The sequence below is a fragment of the Macaca fascicularis genome, chromosome 8 (assembly GCF_037993035.2).
Source record: "Macaca fascicularis isolate 582-1 chromosome 8, T2T-MFA8v1.1".
Taxonomy (NCBI): domain Eukaryota; kingdom Metazoa; phylum Chordata; class Mammalia; order Primates; family Cercopithecidae; genus Macaca; species Macaca fascicularis.
In genome coordinates this window covers 114,281,178-114,301,004 of record NC_088382.1, presented here as the reverse complement: position 1 = coordinate 114,301,004, position 19,827 = coordinate 114,281,178, and positions in this window count along the sequence as shown.

Genomic DNA, 19,827 nt, shown 5'->3' with positions numbered 1-19,827 from the left:
CTGAAAGGAATTCCTAAATCATTCAAATGCCTAAGAGGCATTTGTAGAAATGTAAAAGGTGTGCCTCCTTAGATATTCTGATTCTTCCCTAAATCTGGGTTGAGGCCCCAGAGTCTGTATGCTTAACAATCACCCCTAGGGGCTTGAGATGATCAGCCAAATTTGGAAACCAGCAGTCCAAGATGACCATTCTCACCAAGTGTTAAAAACTTTACGGTTAGTGTTCTCAAAGGGATTTGCCTTTTGTTTCGTTAGCGAAAGGGAATGCTGAACTCAAGGGAATAGATAGAGCAAAAAGTGAAGATATTACATGACAATTGGACAATCCATGTGCTTGTCAAATCAAACCCACAGAAATCATCTACTCCATCCGCCCCTTGAAGTCCGGTGAGGTAATTTGTACTCATTTCACAATGTCTAAAATAAGGCAAAAAAGAAGAGCATCTCTCTCTGTCTCTCTGTCTCTCTCTCTGTCTCTCTCTCTCTCTCTCTCTCTCTCTCTCTCGGTCCCTGTCTCTCTCTTGCTCTCGCTCTCTCTCCCCTCTCCCTCCTTTCCTTTTTCTATCCCTGTCCGTTCCTTTTATTTTAGAGATCATATATACTAGTCCTTTCCTTGTTGGAGAAGAAAAAATAAATTACAAGATGATGTAATTTATAAAGGAATTTTTCAAACGACAAAATTAAAAAACTAAAAATTAAATGCACAAGGACAAGGAACTTAAACGGCCCCAGTTCTCAGCACTGACAAAGGAGATAGCAGCCACTCCCTAATGACTAACACCAAACAAACACTCCCATGCTCAGAAATTGCGTATGCGCTTCCTAACTGCCACACTCTGAAGCAGACAAACAGCACAAGGTCTTGGTACCAGTTGTTAAAAATAAACTGTGAGCCCGCCAGAGGAAAAGATGGTCTTTGCAGGGAGGGCGTACACTGAGGACTTTGGCAAAGAAGCTATTCACACCGTCCCCCACAACCGGCAACTGCGGACAATTATGGTGGCTACGCTGCCCCCAGCCCTCCAACCAACCTCCAAGATAAATTCAGCCAGAGACTGCAATCTAGAAAGGAATGAACAAAGAAGGAAAACTGTTGAGTTCCCTGTGCTGTGATCATTCTTGCCTTGGAATTTTCAGGAGAGACAAAGCCAACCAGCCCTGATAGGGGTCAGAAGTCACACACTCATCATTTTCTTTCTTTTGATGCATGGGTTCACTGAAATGCTCTACAATTTTCCAAGGATATTTTTATCTGCATCTTGGGCTCATGGGTAGTTTAAGGGAAGATTAATCCAATGGTTTTCTGTATTATACTTACCTCATTAAAATATTGCATTGGAAGATGTGTTAATACCCTAAAATCCTGCTGATCCTTTTTATTGAGCTCTTTAAAGGAATTGTTTAAACAGTGAACAGAGCTGAATAGTACAGTTTTCATTTAAGCTCAGGATTCGCTTTACTACCAGGTGCTTACACTCAAGGTTAGCTGATCCCTGAGGGCTTTCAGACACAGGCTGTTATCCGTACATCATTCTGAACTTTTCCAGAGACAGAGAAAATGGAAGAGTCTGTTAGGAGAGAAAAACAGCTGACTTGCCCCAGCTCTCTCCTCCTAATTGTTCATATAGGATAAAATCAAAGTAGCAAATTCTAATAAGGTGATTATAATGTGGCAAGTACTGTTCTAATGTAACCAATGATGTTATGAGGTGGATGCTATTGGGAACTCTTACAGATGAGGAAACTGAAGCAAACAGTTTACCCTAGTAACTTGCCCTAGAGCCACAGAAGTTCACCATGTGGTCATTCAGGTTATCACCAATTTCCCCAAATCTCTGCTTCTTTACTTTAAGAACTGGCCCCTGTTCCTGCCTCTTTACTTGAAGACCTGGCCCCTGTGTTCATTTTTGTTTGTTTGTTTGTTTTTTCTTACTTTGCAGAAACAGGGTCTCACTATGTTGCCCAGACTGGTCTCGAACTCCTGGCCTCAAGTGATCCTCCTACCTCATCCTCCCAAAATGCTGGTATTACAGGCGTGAGCCACTGGGCCCAGTCCCTTCTTCAGTCTTTTTTTTTTTTTTTTTTTTTTTGAGACGGGGTCTCGCTCTGTCACCCAGGCAGGAGCGCAGTGGCCAAGTCTCAGCTCACTGCAAGCTCCGCCTCCCGGGTTCACGCCATTCTCCTGCCTCAGCCTCCCCGCCATTCTCCTGCCTCAGCCTCCCGTGTAGCTGGGACTACAGGTGCCCGCCACCTCGCCCGGCTAGCTTTTTGTATTTTTTAGTAGAGACAGGGTTTCACCTTGTTAGCCAGGATGGTCTCGATCTCCTGACCTCATGATCCGCCCATCTTGGCCTCCCAAAGTGCTGGGATTACAGGCTTGAGCCACCGCGCCCAGCCCCTGCTTCGGTCTTAAAGCCACGCATCACCTAAAGGGGACTCAGAGCATTATAGCAGAAAGAACTTTCCTTGGCTTCAAAAGAACCCTTTTTTCCTGCCTTGACCACATGTTTTAGCTGAGTCATCTTAGGCAAATCTGAGCTTCCATATTCTCAGTTCCATGGGGGTGGTAACGAGGAAATAACATATGTGAAAAAAGCAAACTGTGAATTGTAAAATGTTGATCAGCATTAGTTATAATTATTAGTAAGATGTGAGATGTATTCAATAGCAATAAAAGAAAACATGACCTGTTCTGACACAATTCATGTATTTGATGGAAAACCAGGTTATACTGGCAGTTGAATAAGGTGATAAAACAGACTAGCATATATTAAATATATCCCTAGGACCCAGGGCTCGTAATATTGAAGGCAGGTCATGAATACATCTTTGTGATCACCATAAGTTACATGTGTATAATATTTTACAGTTTTTAGAGCTCTTTGGTGATAGTATTTATTTTATTATATAAAGGCATGCCACACAGGTGGGGTATTGTCAAGCAGAGTGTGTGAGCCAGGAAATGTGATTGCTGTGGGCAGTTACGTCCAGATAAACATTCACTGCAGTGGACTAATTACAGGTCCTCAGAGGACCCCAAACCCCTATGGTAATCTGAGTGACTTCTTGAAATTATATAGTCAGGAAGGAAATGAGAGTAATGCAGGAGCCTCAGAAATATCCTCCCCCATCCTCACTCCTAGCCCTCATTTTCAGATGTTCTGGTGCGAGGTCCTCAAGGAACATTATGTGTACTAATTCTTGTCATCTGTGTAACTTGGAGATCACCAGGATGTGATAAAGGCCATAGCAAGTTCACACCTGGTTTTCCAGGACCCTTTACATGTAGAACTCAAGATGCTTGCATGGGAGAAGGAATTGCATGAAGGAAACTGGGAAAAGAGAAGTCATCTCATGATGAGAGGATCATGCATTGTGGAGGGCACATGCTGAAGCCTGCTTCCCAGAGAGGCCTTTCTCTAACCTCTGTGGCTTAGAGAGAACAAAAATCAGTACTGCAAATATATCAGTTAGGGTGTTTTCAGCTACAAATAACAGAACACTCAACTAGAAGGTGTGATTTCAACAACACAGATATTTATAGTCTCTCATAATAACTAGAAGTGTCTGGAGCACAGTAAGTTGTATAGAAGTGTTAGCTACTATTATCAGTAGTTACAATAATTATTACTAACATTATAACAAAAAAATCAAGGCAGGGCACTCCCAAGGTTGGTACAATAGCTCACGGATCTGGATGCTTTTTTCCTTTGTGCTTTGCATTCACAGTGTGACGCTGATGCCTCCTTTTATGAGCCCAAAAAGGCTACAGTGGTTCTGGGGGTCACATACAAATAAAATCTAGAAAAGGAAAGAAAAAGGATGCCTTCTCTTTTCTAGAAGAGAAGCCTTTCCCCAAAGCCCTTAGCAGATTCCCCTTTGGGTTCCATGAGCCAATGCTGTTACTTGCCTTTGCATTCGTCATAAGGGAGGCTAGGAAAAGAGTAACTGGCATTTTCTGTAATAAGAGAAAGGCCTCTCCAATAAGGAAAGAGAAAAGGAAGCTCCTGGGAAGACAAAAAATAGTGCCAGCAGTCCATAATAGTAAGCTAGTTCTCTCACCACACACTGCTCAGAAAGCATGGGGAGCTATCAGTCCTATATTTCTGCGTCTCCCCCTGGAGGTAGGGATTTGCAAAGAGAGAAAGCGATGCTATTGGGCAACTTGAGGTTGGCATAAGAAGATTTAAACTTTGGAGTCAGTCCTTGCCCTTCTGCCTATGTTAGGAAAAAACATTAAGGGACTGAAAAAGGGGTCCTCCGACCATTAACAAGAGATCAGAGTAACAGAGAGATCAACCTCCTTGGGCAATGGCAACTTCTGTAATGGAGGGGCCAGAAGCAGAGCAGACCACTTCCAAGACAACATGTGCTGGAGCCTGTCACATGGGCAGCCATGTAGCTTGGGCAGAGCAGACAGCTCCAGAGAAGAGGGACTCAAAAGAAAGTCACCACCATAGGAGGATAGGTGCTTGTCAACATCCAGCAACCTTGGAAGCACCTTATGGAGAGAATGGATATCAGCACACAGCATTAACTGCCCCGTTGCCTGGTAAGCTTTATTGTTTGGAGATTAAAAAAAAAAAAAAAAAAGTACCAACCTTTGGTAAAATAGAAAAATATATCAATTCCCTAGGAAATCATATTGTTCTGTGTGTTCAGTCCTCTGTGAAAATGATAGCATATTGAGGCAACCTAGGCCAAACAGATTATATTGAGAAAACAGACATTAGGAATTGGATTTTTGTGGCTCTAAAGTGAAGTGCCATTCTAACTGATTTCCTCAATACTCACCCTTAAGGGATGTTTATCAGAGACTTGTCTATAGGCAGGCTGAGCACTATAGTTGGGAAACCAGATCTCAGCCAGATCTAGGCAAGCAGTTGGCTGGATGTTGATCTCAGTGCCAACCACCAGAGGTGGGAAGGACTTGGAGATAGAGACGGGGGCCATCAGAGAACATGGCCCTTGGTTAAGAGCAAAGATTCTAATATCAAACAGATAATACTTCAAATCCCATTTAATAGCTATATGAACTCTGACCAATTATTTAACCTCTCTAAGCCTTAATGTCCTTACATACAAAAGAGGAATGATGAGTGTACCTTCCTTACAGGGTTGATGTGAAGATTAAATGAATTAATATATGTAAATTTTTAGAACATTACCTTGCATATATAAATATTAACAGCTCATTATTAGAAGGCAAGGCTTATGAGAGAACCCTGCCATAACCAGTGTGAAATTCAACAGAGTAACTAATTTGATTCTGCTCAGTTAACAGAAGAACTCTGTGTAAGTGGATAAGAGTTGGCAAAGAGTTGGCAAATTTGGGGAGGGGGGTACAACCTTTTTTACCCATGATATAATTTCTATTGCATTAATTAGACATTTTTTTTTTTTTTTTGAGATGGAGTCTCGCTCTGTTGCCCAGGCTGGAGTGCAGTGGCATGATCTCATCTCATTGCAACCTCCACCTCCCGGGTTCAAGCAATTCTCCTGCCTCAGCCTCGCAAGTAGCTGGGACTACAGGTGCATGTCACCACATCCAGCTAATTTTTTGTATTTTTAGTAGAGACAGGGTTTCACCGTGTTAGACAGGATGGTCTAATTAGACTTTTATAAGGCTACCCCCCTATATTGGGGGTGAAGACCAATATTCTATAAAACTACCTGGAACTTCTCTGTGATGTGCAAAGCAAAGAAGCTGAGCTGGGGAGGGCTAGGTGACTTCCAGCCTTAATCACAACTCCTGCCAGCTTGAATGAAGACAGGCACATGTGCTATTTAAACCTCCCTTATGTTACCTTGCGGAATAAGACCTGTACAGTGTAAGAGTGGAAATGAAGATAGCACACTCAAAATATGTGAAAGACTGGATCTCCAAGAGAAGGAAATAAAAGACCCCCCTCCTCCACCCCCACCGTCCCCATCCCGACACACACCAAGAGAAGGAATGAAGCTCAGGAACTGGAAGCTGGCTTGGGAACAAAGGCAATTCTAGGCCTCTGTTACCTTGTCACTCCCTCTCAGCCTCAGGAGTTCAGAGAGTTCTGCTAGTGTAATGAGTCAGCTCCTTTCACCTCTCCTACTGCTACAAGTAACACCTATGCCATCTGGTGTCCACTTACTCATCACTCTGGTCTACTTGTGACTTCTGCTTACTCACAACTTCTGTTACTCATGAACCTTTAAGACCCTTCTCCCTTATGGCCTTGCTGCCTTCATCCTCTAGATTTCTTTTCAGAAATTCTGATTTGTCTCATTTAATACCCGTTGTTGTAGTTGAACAAAGCTCTTATTCCATGACCTCATAGCTTATAGCTTCTCTTTAGCCAGAAATCTGCATCTGGTTTAATCAGCCTTGCCCAAGAAGATAGGGTCTCATGGTACCAACAGGAACATACCTGCTTAAAGAACTGCCTGCAGCGTTCCTTCAGGAAGGAAGGAAGGTGCCTCTCTAAAAGAAAACCATAGATTTTGCAGGCATTCTAAAGCTTGGTCTCTCTACTTCAGCAGGTATCTCAAACTAGAAACTAAAACTGAGTAGGAAGATATTATCTAGAAACTTCAAACTCTTTTAATAAAGAAAGGACTTTGGTACTTGACTGGGCATAAAAGAAACATCAGAAGGCCAGGAACACAGATAGTGATCAGACTAGGTCTCCAAGTCACCTAGGACACTAGGAGGGAGAAAAAAAACACACCAACTTCATATTAGAATAAAGAACAATGGGGTTTGATAAAGCATGTTGATACTTGTACTGGGATAGTAGATACAAATGCTGTAATTCACAGAGTGTATTGTCCTTGAACTATTTATTTTTTCTGTACATTTTGAATTTTTCTTATTCCTCACTTTTTAATAGTCATTTGTGAAAATTACAGCTGGATTATCAATACTTAGGGATAAACAAATGTAAAGGAAGAGGGGTGCATGCCTCACGGAAGAGTCACAAGGAGCAGGTGAATCTCAGGAACTGTGTTTCTTGTCCTAGAGTTTGCTCTTTGGACTCTTACTCATTTGGGTTTGTTTTACACAGCCAAGAGGGGCCTAAGAAGATATGACAAGTAAATGTGATGTGGCATCCTGGATGGGATCCTGGAACAGATAAAAAAGCTTTAGGTAAAAACTAAAGAAAGCTGAATAAACTGTGGACTTTAGTTAATAATAATGTATCAATGTTGGTTCATTAATTGCAACAAATATACCCTATGAATGTAAGTTATTAATAATAGGGAAAACTTGGTGCAGGAGTTGGAAGAGAGGCGTATGGGAACTCTTTGTACTACCTCCTGCTCAATTCTCTGTAATTCCAAAACTACTCTAAAAAATAAAGTCTATCAATTATTTTTAAAAGATCTATCTCTAGCCATAAATAATTTAGACATTTCAGTTCACTCAAATGGAAAGCGATTTAGGACATGGCCAATAGTCCAAACTTTTTCACAAAGATAAATTATGCAACTAGAAGGTTACTAGAGAAAATGTTGGAATCATTATTTGTCGGGCCACCATTTGACCTTGTCAACAATCAAATAGCCAAACTGTCATCCTTTACTCTTCAAAATGCAACTGAAACTTACTATTATTAGTTGTAAAATACTTTTCCCAAAGTTTGTGTATTGAAAACTTAATCCCCAATGCAGTAGTGTTGAGAGGTGAAACTTTTAAGAGGTGACGAGATCATGAAAACTCTGACCTTATAGATGGATCAATGTCATTATTACTGGAGTAGATTTTTTTTAAATTTAATTTAAAGTTCCGGGGCACATGTGCAGGATGTGCAGGTTTGTTATATAGTTAAACGTGTGCCGTTGCAGTTTTCTGCACCTATCAACCCATCACCTAGGTATTAAGCCCCACATGCATTAGCTGTTAATAAAAGCAATATCAGCCCTCTCTTGTTCTCTCTAGTACTCTCTTGCCCTCTGCCTTCAGCCATAGGATGACACAGCAAGAAGGCCCTTACAAGATGCCAGTGCCATGCTCTTCTACTTTCGAACCTCCCAAACTGTGAGCAAAATAAGTTACCGTTCATTATAAATTACCTGGTCGGTGGTATTCTGTTACAGCAATACAAAACAGACTAAGACATCATTAGCAAAACATAACTAAGGGAAGCTGCATGCTGCAATTCTAATGCCATGACTCTAAACTTCAAATATTAACATGATGGGCTACTTGACTTTAAAAATATAAGAGTAAATAGTGCCAAACAGGTGGCACTTGACAGAGAGCTGGAACAGAACAGTGAGTTCTTCATAATGAGAAGGCTTCTAACAAGAGCCATTTCAGACATAATCAGTTCAGGAAAGAAACTCAGCAGAACAGAATGAGCATTCTAATTCAATTTATATTATTATATTGATGATGCATTTATATAGTGCATTTTTCGCCAAGGCTGTCAGGCACATTAGGCTAAGTTCTGCACAACAAACTCAAAATACTTAATAGGAGAGCCTCACTGTAAAATTCCTCACCTTCAAAGGTCTTTAAGGACATTCACAAAACCACATTTTTGGTAGATATGAGTTAGGAATTACAGCTGCCTTGGGAGAAACATTTGTCAAGGTTTTACTTCCCATTTTTTTTCAATTGGTTACTGAAAGAGAATGCTGTCACTAGTTTCATGGCTTTCAGGGCCAAGAATAGAAAAGTAAAAATCCCAGTTTGGTGTTTTCTATGGTTTGAATATTTGTGTCCCTCCAAAATCCATATTGAAACTTAATCTCCAATTCAACAGTATTGAGAGGTGGGATCTTTAGGAGGTGACTAGGCCATGAGGACTCTGCTCTCATGGATGGGATTAGACCCCTGTAAAAGGGCTTATGCCCTTCTGGCATGTGAGGACACAGCAACAAGGCACCATCTTGGAAGCAGAGTGCAAGCCCTCACCAGACACCAAATCTGCTGGCACCTTGATCTTGGACTTCCCAGCCTTCAGAACTATGAGAAATAGATTTCTGTTGTTTATGAATTAACCAATCTAAGGTATTTTCTTATAGCAGCAGCAACAAACTAAGATAGTGTTTGATATGATGGGAAGCCTCCCACAGTCTGTGGATGATGGTGCATTGAGGATGGTAGCTCACTTAAAGCCCACTACTACTGCCCTACCCTGATGTTTGTTTTGGGGTATACATTTCTGTCTTCATCAAGGCTCTCAATGAACAGGAACTCACTCCAATCTATTTGGGTAAATGGGATTTCTATTCAAATACACACACACACACACACACACACACACACAATTTTATAAATGTTCTAAGAGCCAGAAATGAGATAGAATTGGGCCAGGTAGGAATCAGAACTGGAGGGTTTGATAGCAAGGCTGTGCCTTCCACTCCTCAGTGGGCCCCTTGGTCACTCAGTTCTGTTCCTCCCTGGACATCTGCCTTCACCCCTGTTTCTTCTCTGCAGGTTGGCTTTCTGGGTTTATTTGGGGCCTCTCTATTCTCCCATATTTCAGTTGCATACGGTTTGACTTATAACAGTGACAACTCTGATTCTGCCCTATATGACCTTTCAGTTCAAGCACTCATCATCTGCCTCTGCTTGTCAGTACCTCAATTCCAGATGCCCAGGGGGATGTCTAGGATAGATGGGGTTCCATGACACATAATACACCTACTTCTTCCAGGAACTGAGAGTCACTGAGAGTGGGGTCTTTAAGAATGAAATGTGAGAAGGGAGGATGTAATTGACTTGCCAATGTCCCCATCTTCCCTTTTAAAGTTAATTTAACTTATATTAATATACTTTTAACATATATTCCTTATAGAAAGATAGAAAATTAAGATAGGCAAACACACTTTAAATGTCTGTGATTTCTGCCATCCAAATACAACTACTGCAAATATCATGGCATGACCTTTCAGAATTTCTAAAATACACATGTATTTATAGCTATATCTCCATTAATATTTTTAACAAGAAGCAGGATCACTTTATGCACACTACTTTAAAATATGCTTTTTCACTTAAAAATATGTGTGAATATATTGGGTATATTCTCATCTCCATGAATATTAATCAGTACCATTTTTAATTACTGCATAATATTTATTTAATGGATGTGCTATAATTTAACCAGGTACCTCTCATTAATGTTTGTTTCCATTTCTTTCTTGTTATAAAAGCAACCAAACACTCAGCTCAACAGTCTGACACACATCTAAGTACAAACGCCTGAAACTTTCCTCAATATGAATTCTCCCAAGTGGATCTGCTTGTTTAGAAGGCATGAGACATAGGATCAGAGTATTTTGCATAAATGCGATTCCGATATACACTTCCATGGGTACTCTATCTATATGATGTGCCAATTTCTCCATATCCTGGATATTATCATTCTCTTTAAACTACCTCAGTTTCTCCTTAACTGCCTTATTTTCCCCTAACTTGCCATCTGTGTGGCAACTCAGGCTGAAGTCATATGGGTTATAGTTCCCTTTAGACCAAAGATACTGCATCTGTGACTCTCCTTGGCCAAATGTTTCATTTGAGAGAGTATTATTTTCAGTCTGACCTTTTTCTTCCTCACTGTCTTTGTAACTTGCTAAAATATTTGTATTGAGCATCTGCCTTTCCTTTACCAGCTGGGATGAATGCAGGAGTATAGCTTTCTTTCTCTATTTAAAGCTGTCAAATATACCATATCCAGGTTTAGCCCATTCATCCTTGGTCAAAGAGTGCAGACATACTTCCTGGTAAAATTGACAGTCTGATAAATTATCAGAGGGTTTTATAGGGAATCAGGCTTTGCCATACTGGTACTTACTTTCTGTTTAGGAGAAACACTTATTCTTTCACCTGTCTATTCATTTATTCATTTATCCACCCATATTTGCTAAGGACACGTAAGCATGTAAGCTATAAGTCTCAATTCTCTAAAGGCAATTTTTTGAGAGTCATCCTTATGCAGGTCTCTCTATATCTATATCTATATCTATAAATATCTATAGATATAGATATATATAGAGAGAGACAGAGTCTTACTCTGTTGCCCAGGCTGGAGTGCAGTGGCGCAATCTCAGCTCACTGCAACCTCCGCCTCCCAGGTTCAAGCAATTCTCCTGCCTCAGCCTCCCAAGTAGCTGGGATTATAGGCACGAGACACCACGCCCGGTGTTTTTTTTGTTTGTTTGTTTGTTTGTTTTTGTATTTTTTTTTAGTAGAGACAGGGTTTTGCCATATTGGCCAGGCTGGTCTTGAACTCCTGACCTCGGGTGATCCACTCACCTCAGCCTCCCAAAGTGCTGGGATTACAGGCATGAGCCCCCGTGCCCAGCCAGGTCTTTTAATATTAAGTACTTTCTCAACAAGCACAAGTAAGGAATAGGTAGGTATAATTTAAGGTGATCAGTAAAAAAAGATTTTTATAAAAGGAAAATGTATGTTTATTATAGGAATTTTCTCAAACACAGAAAGACAAAACATAAAACTTATCAGTAATTATATAACCCAGTGGTAATCAACAAAAACCACACATTTACTTCTTTTTTTTTTTTTTTTTGAGACAGAGTCTTGCTCTGTCATCCAGGCTGGAGCACAGTAGTGTGATCATGGCTCACTGCCACCTTTATCTCGCAGGTTCAATCGATTCTCCTACCTCAGTCTCCCGAGTAGCTGGGACTACAAGCACATGCTGCCATGCTCAGCTAATTTTTGTATATTTAGTAGAGATGGGGTTTCACTATGTTTGCCAGGCTGGTCTCCTGACCTCAGGTGATCCGCCCACCTCGGCCTCCCGAAGTACTGGGATTATAGGTGTGAGCCACCATGCCTAGCCTGGAATCACACATTTATTTCTATTTTTTATGTCTTTATCGTTAGCATAATCCCAAATAACAGCTGCCAAAGAATCACTTTCAAAAGAGCTTTTACACTGGATCTTTATGTAAAATGAATGGTGAAGGAAGAACAATAGGCCCCTGTGCAGTGAATGAAGGAAAGATGAAAAAGAGAAGAAGGGTCCGGGTGCGGTGGCACACGCCTGTAATCCCAACACTCTGGGAGGCCGAGGTGGGTGGATCACTTGAGGTCAGGAGTTTGAGACCAGCCTGACCAACATGGTGAAACCTGTCTCTACAAAAAATACAAAAATTAGCTGAGTGTCATGGCAGGCACCTGTAATGCCAGCTACTCGGGAGGCCAAGGCATGAGAATCACTTGAACCCAGGAGGCGGAGGTAGCGGTGGACGGAGATTACGCCACTGCACTCCAGCCTGGGCGACAGAGCAAGACCCTGTTTCAAAAAAAAAGAAAAAGAAGAAGAAGAAGAGGCCGGGCGCAGTGGCTCACACCTGTAATCCCAGGACTTTGGGAGGCCAAGACAGGCGGATCACTTGAGGTCAGGAGTTCGAGACCAGCCTGGCTAACATGGTGAAACCCCGTCTCTACTAAAAAATACAAAAAAATTAGTCAGGCATGGCAGTGGGCGCCTGTAATCCCAGCTACTAGGGAGGCTGAGGCAGGAGAATCGCTTGAACCCAGGGGGCAGGGGTTGCAGTGAGCCGAGATTGCACCACTGTACTCCAGGCTGGGTGATAAGAGCGAAACTCTGTCTCAAACAAAAGAAAAGAAAAAGAAAAAAAAGACGAAGAAGAAAGAAGGAAGGAAGGGAGGGAGGGAGGGAGGGAGGGAGGGAGGGAAGGGAGAAAAGGAAAGAGAGAGAAAGAAAAGAAAGGAAGGAAAAAGAAAAACAAAATGGAAGGGGAAGAAAGAAAGGAAGGACCAGGGAGAAATGAAGAAGAAATAAACAGAGAATTACACACTAAAGAATGGAAATAGCTGGTGGTTTAAGAAAGCAAAGGGAAGATTATAGGAAACAGGGAGAAAAGGGGACTGCATCAGAGCAGATTCTTTTATTAATCAGGACTCTTAAAGATTGCAAATGACAGAAACCCCATGTGAAGGAGGATACACAAAAAGAGGGAATTATTTGGAAGCATGCTAGTGTATGTCTACTAACTGAAGGAACGATTAAATAATCAAATCTATCCAGAGTTAAACTGTGTCTCTCAATAGAAACCAGGGATTCAACACCATTAGGGCTCTCTGAGTATTTCTTGTCTTTGCTTTTCTTTCCACATCACATACATCATATCCCACTGCAGACATGCTGACGCCATATGACAGACAACATAACTGCCAAGAGCTAGCAAACTTCCTATCCCAAGCCTCTCACAACCTGAGAAGGACTTACTCATTCCCCAGCTGCAATTAGGAACACCTCAGGGATTACTTTGATTTTCTTACTTTGGGTAATTTGTGCACCCATGCACCAATTACAGTACCTATGGCAATATAGTGATGTGAAATAAGAACAAGGTGGCTCTCTCCAGAATCACGTAGCTAGAGCAGAAGGAAAAGCAGTTCCCAACAGAGAGTTCCCACAAGGCTCTGGACAGACAGACTAGAGTTAGTCATTACTCTTCCCAACATAGCATAATTCTAAACCATTTGGAAGAAGTTTGAGAGGTAACAGCAGATCATCGTCTCCCTAGAAAGCATAAAATAGGTGGGATCCTCCACAGGTTACCCCCTGAGGCCTCTTTGGTTTGGTAGTTCCATTCAATTCCTGGCAGTGGCCCGCATGCTCCTGGCACAGTCCCAAGAAACACTGAGTGCCCAGAAAAATTGATTCCTCCAAGGCCAATGTGTTTTCTTGTTCAAGAATCCTTTCCCAATCTCAACTTTTGAATCCAATTCCCTAAAAGCATAGCTTATGAGCAAGCCAAACCAGTAGAGGGCATCTGTGAAGCATAGGGTTTGGGGAGTATGACCATCACTATTGGGTGGGAAATCCCTAATGTTGACCGGTTTATGTCAAAGCCTAGTGAAGTTACTTGGGAAAAGATGGGGAAATAGGTAGGGAGTCAGAGTGACACCAGAAAGAAAGGGAACCAGCCTTAAGTCTGGAGTAAGAAAGCACGGCTCTAGAAACATTTTATTTCCCTTCAGAAAACACTATACACCCAACCCTATTTTTTTTCTTTTTCTTCTTTTTTCAGGCTAGGAATCTTGTTCCTCATTAATTTATCTAGCACTCTTTGAGTTAAGTAAGATTTTTCTTAAGGACATGCCAACTATTTCTTACCCAACTTTTAAAAACAGACTACTATTCTAGTCCAACTGTCCTACTAGATTTTAAATTCTGTGAGAACAAGGGATCTGGTGGATATTGTTTCGCATTACTGTCTCTCCTCTCTCTCAAGCTCTTGGTGCAGTGTGGCTAGTAGGGCTCAGTAAATATTTGTTAAATTGAATCAATATATAATCAGAAAGTACTTGGACATCACAACTATGCCTGCAATTAAAAGAGGCTTAGAATGCATTCTATAAACAAGATTTTGCTAATCCATCCTTTCAATTACTTTTTAAATCTTATTCAATTCACTTCTACCAATATTTATTGAGTGGCCAACTCTGTACCACTCAATGTGCTAGACACTCACAACACATTTTCGGTCAAGTTGTCACTGCATCTCCAAAAAGGCAGACGCTCCTAAAGAAAAGTTAGACTGCCATAGAAATAAAGAGTAGGCAAGTTAAAGTTTAATCGTTATTTGCTGACAAGATGCGGGGGATGAAGCTGACAGCTTCAAGCAGGTTAAAGATCCTGGAGCCCTTCAGCAATTCTTGCAGCAAGAAATCCAACAGGCTAAAACCAGAGTTTTGCTGCTGCTGTTATTACTGTTTTAGGAACAAGCAGAGTGACTCAGAAGGAACAATTTGGTTTGGTTTTTTTCTCCATCATGTTCTCCAGAGAAGGGCATGGAGAGTTACTTCATTTGAGAGTCACAATTAGTGAGGAGCCATTGCCATATATTGACTAGATTCTTCAGGCACTGTTTGCACACCACTTAAAACTCCATTGTGCTTAATTGCACAGTTGGACATTTAACAGCATTATTTAGGTTTTCTTCCCTCCTTGTTTTAGTCCCTTTTTTAGAGTTTAAAGGTTTGGGTTTTCTTGCACTTGCCAAAAGCAAGTTTTACTTTGCTTTGAATCAGTGTCATATGCACTGCCAGAGAAGGAGTCTTTTTCCTTCTTTCCAAATAGTATGCTCCCTATGTTGAAAAAATTCTTAGAGAAAAAGTAGGAAAGTTAATCCAAAAAAGAAGTGTAAACTTCATAGGTTATCTAGCTGCAGAAATGCCAAGAGACTCAGTTTTTGCTTCTCAGGGATCCCAGGGATAAATGGGTATGACACAAAATGTGATATTAAGAGGGAAGATAGAATATTCAGTAGACGTGCCACACATCTCTTCCTTGTGATTACATTGGGCCCACCAAGATAACACAGGCTAAGTTTTCATCTCAAGGTCAGCTGACACAAGTTTAATTCCACATGCAACCTTAATTTCCCTTTGCCATGTAAACTAACAGATCCATAGGTTCTGAGGATTAGGATGTGGACACCTTTGGTAGCCATTATTTTCCCTACCACAACACCTCAATCCTCAATTGTGTTTAGGGTGTCAATAAGTCCAGAGACCCTTGTTTTTATCTACTTCATAAACTAAATCTCCTGTTTTCTCTGGGGTAGCACAGGGAGACAATAGCAGTTAATGACTGGGCAGACCGGGGGATAGAATCTGAATGTCTGTCATACTACTTAAAGAGAATTTCAATGAATCTTCCTGTTTCTATCTCCACCTTCATCATCCCATTTCTATAAGTACCTGGCATGTATACCAGGTATATCAATTTCTGAGACTTTAGAAGATTCTATGGATTACATTAGTACATTGGATTGCTTCTTGTCTCTCCCCACTGCAAGTTTAGGATTCAGCTTTCTCAGGTGTCTCTAAGTCAATTGCTACTCATTAATTTTCCTTCTACCTTCCAAAATTTCATTACTATTGTCTTCTGTTCTCTTTGTCCTTGTGGGTTTATATCATTGGGGTAGATTTAATATAGAAATATCCGTAATTTCGTCCTCATATTTATGCCCCTTGCAATGTAAATTTGCAGCTCCACTAAGAAAGTGGCAAAGCCAATTTTTCCATCCCTTAAATCCAGGCAGGCCTTGGGGCTTGCTTCAGCCAACAGAATAAGGTAGAAGTGACAATGCATCTGATCAAAGGGTAGATCTCAAGAGACCCTAGACACTCCACTCACTTTCTCAAGATCCCCTTCTTCTCCCTATGGACAAGCTTGATCTGGCCTGATGTTGGATGGTAGCCTGAGTCAACTCAGTGGTCCCAACTGAGACTGGGGAGATATGGAAGTCCAGTCAAGTTTAGCAAATCTGCACTTGACCTGCAGCTGACTGCAAATACATGAAAGAGCCCTGCTGAAACCAAAAAATCATTTATCTGAGCCCAGCTCACATTGCAAATCCACAGAATCTGAACTGAATAAATGGTTGTTGTTTTAAGCCACTTTATTTTGGGCATATATTGTTATGCAGCAAAAGCTAACTCATACAGTCTTTAAAAATCCCTTTACAGTTATTAATTAGAAATTCAGGGGCAGACTGTAGATGTATGTGTTCAATCCTTTATCTTTATAGGGAACTCCTGACTGACTGTTTTCTCAATAAGATCTGTTCAATAGAGAACCATAGAAGTATGCCTATATATCACATTTTTGTTATTTACTTTTGATTTATTCACTTGATTTTGTTTCAATCTTTATTTTACATTCAGGGAGTACATGTGCTGGTTTGTTACCTAGGTATATTGTGTGATGTTGAGGTTTGGGGTACAAATTATCACATCACCCAGTTACTGAGCATAGTACCCCATCGTTAGTTCTTCAACCCTTGTCACTCTCCCTACCTGCCCACTCTAGTAGTCCCCAGGATCTATTGGCAACGTAAGGATGGCAACATCCAGTACCCAATGTTTAACTCCCACTTATAATTGAGAATATGTGGTATTTGGTTTTCTCTTCCTGTGTTAATTTGCTTAGGATAATGGTCTCCAACTGCATCCATGCAGCAAAGGACATGATTTCATTCTTCTTTATGACTGCATAGTATTCCATAGTATATATGTACCACATTTTCTTTATCCAGTCCACTGTTGATGGGCACCTAGGTTGATTCTCTGTCTTTGCTATTGTGAATCATTTACTTGATTTTTAAAAAGCAGTAACTTTGTCCAAAGCATAGCTGACATAGCTTCTGGTTTTTCATGATTCCTGTTGATCAAAAAAGTAGTTGCTAGGATGATACTCAACATTCCATTTGAAGCGCATTTTTATTCTTAATTTCTATAAATACAATACATTCTGTGCCTTTTCTTATTTCACCCTCCAGCCATACCCTTTCATGGTACTCTTAAATAGGAAGTTCTTTAGCATCTTTGGTCACGGGACAGTATAGAATATAATTTTGAAATGTGGCCAGTTAACATTTCATTAAAATAAGTTCTACTGATGCACTTTTTTTTGCTCATTTTGCATCAACAGCCCATTTGAAGTGGTATAGTCTGTCTAAAATGGAGTAAAGCTTTCTAAGATAATAATAGTACATAGTTCATAGTTCAATGTTTCCAAGTATTGAGATCCAAAATCTTAAGTTATATTTCATAATATGTGCAATGCCTTGTTTTGTTGTCATTCATTGATTTTATTTTTATAACTCTTCAAACATTAGTATTTTTCATCATCTGAATAGATATTTATTTTCTAAGTTTGGTCATAAAAGAAATTATTTGAAAGAGTCATTCAGGAGGACAAAGTTCTTCCAATATCTGAGGGAAGATTGCTGTGTCTCTGGCTCTGATTGTCAAACCAAAGTAGGGTATAGCTCTAACCAATACAATAATTATTGTATCCTATCCCAATTATTAGGCTCAGGAATACAATTATAATTACACAGAAGCTTTTAATAATTTTTCTCAGCACTTACTTTTTATTAACTGGGTTACAATTAAATGTGCTTATTTTAGCCCTAAATTCAATGATAACAGATGATTTGGAGTCTTTGTAGGCAACATCAAGGATTTCTGAGCAATATATAGCAGAAAATCAAAGGAAAAGAATGGAATCATACTGTTGCCTTGGTTATTAATGGATTTGGAGCTTCTTCTGCAACCACTAATGATTACTACCATTTCCTACATAAAACAAAATGCCAATATTTGGGATATAGAAACTTGACATGAACATATTAAAAACATACAAAATGGAAAACATGTGGAAGACACAAGTGCCAGTAAGGACACATGCTAAAAAAATGGAAAAGATAGGATATGATATGAGTCCAAAGAGGAAATTAACAAATAGTAATAAAAGCTAGTATTTTTGAGAGCTTACCATTTGACACCCTTTCACAATCCTATCATATAGGTACTATTACTATTCTCACTTTCCAGGTACTATTATTATTCTCATTTTGCAGTACCTATCAGATAGGTACTATTATTACTCTCTGAGAAACAAAGGGGCTAAGCGACTTTCCTCATATTACATACCTAGAATGGGAGGGAGCAGGGCTCATACCCAGCAGCCTTCTACAAGAGCCCAGGCTCTTAACCACTGCACTACAGATTCCATGCCAGAAGGAAGCCATACACACACTGCTTTCCATGGAATTTGGCCTTCTCTAATCCCCTTTCCTCTAGTAACTCTAAAAATATCCTACAAGATACAAAAATTATTATACAGATATAAGTGAATATGTATGTGGAATTATATTATCCTCTTTTAAAAATTCTTTGTCTTGGTATTTCTTCTTAAATCTTGTACAGCCTGCTTTTCACCTTTTGCTTTTTTGCTTTGACTTCATTTTATAAAATGCCTACGTCATTGGCCTATTTAACAATTAATGAGACAATAATATGTTTTTATGATTTTTGAAGTGGTCATAGTTTTTTTAGGTTGTACAGGTGTGCAGTCAATGCACCTTTCAAATTCTATGGAGTGTGGTCCTCCTTCTAATTGCAGTAAATTGGTTGCACTAATCACTTTGAGTTGTTGGCCAACATAGTTATAGATTTGTACGAGGTGTTCTACCAGAAGATAATTGCTTAACAGTAAAGAGTATTTCAACAGCATTGATTAAAAAAAAAAAAATCCAATGTTAACTCCACATGCTGGTTTCATATTTTATTCACTTATTCATTCATTCACTTATCCTTAAAAAAACACATCATGCATCAAATGTGTGCTAGTCATTAAACCAAACATCAGAAAAATGAAAAGTATGGGATATATTTCCTGCCTTCAAGAATCACAAAATTTAGTGGCTATAATAATGAAATAAAGGATATTATGAGCCACAAAAAAGAAATATATAAAAAATTTCCATAAGAGTCAAAAGGAGTGAATGACTAGCTGTGCTTTAGAGGTCTGGAGTCAGAGTCACAAAGGAAATAATAATGCTTAAGCTAAATCTTGAAGAATGTGTAGGAATCCACCAGTTGTGGGGAATGATGCAGTTCCTGGGAACATCAGCACAATTTGTGTGGTTGACACATGGGGTGCACGTAGGGGAAGGGCCTAGCCAGGAGGCTGTGCTGGTAAAGTGGATTCAAATTGTGGAGGATCTTTTATTTCAGGGAAGAACTGAAACTATTTTCTTATTAACAAGAGAGAACCATGGAAGAGTTTTAATCAAGGAGTGGTTGTATCTCAGATAAAACACATAGCACAATGTCTTGTAATTTTCTGTGTACAAGTCTGTCTCCCACTAGTGTCTGGCACATCATAAGTATTCCATAAAGTTAAGTAAATCCTGAGTGATTGAATTAATAAGATAATATTTTTTAAAAGATAACATGGTCAACCATGTAAACCATGGATTTGATTAGGGTCGGTTGGAAGGCAAGGAAACCATTTGGAAAGCTTATATTGGTGCAGATAC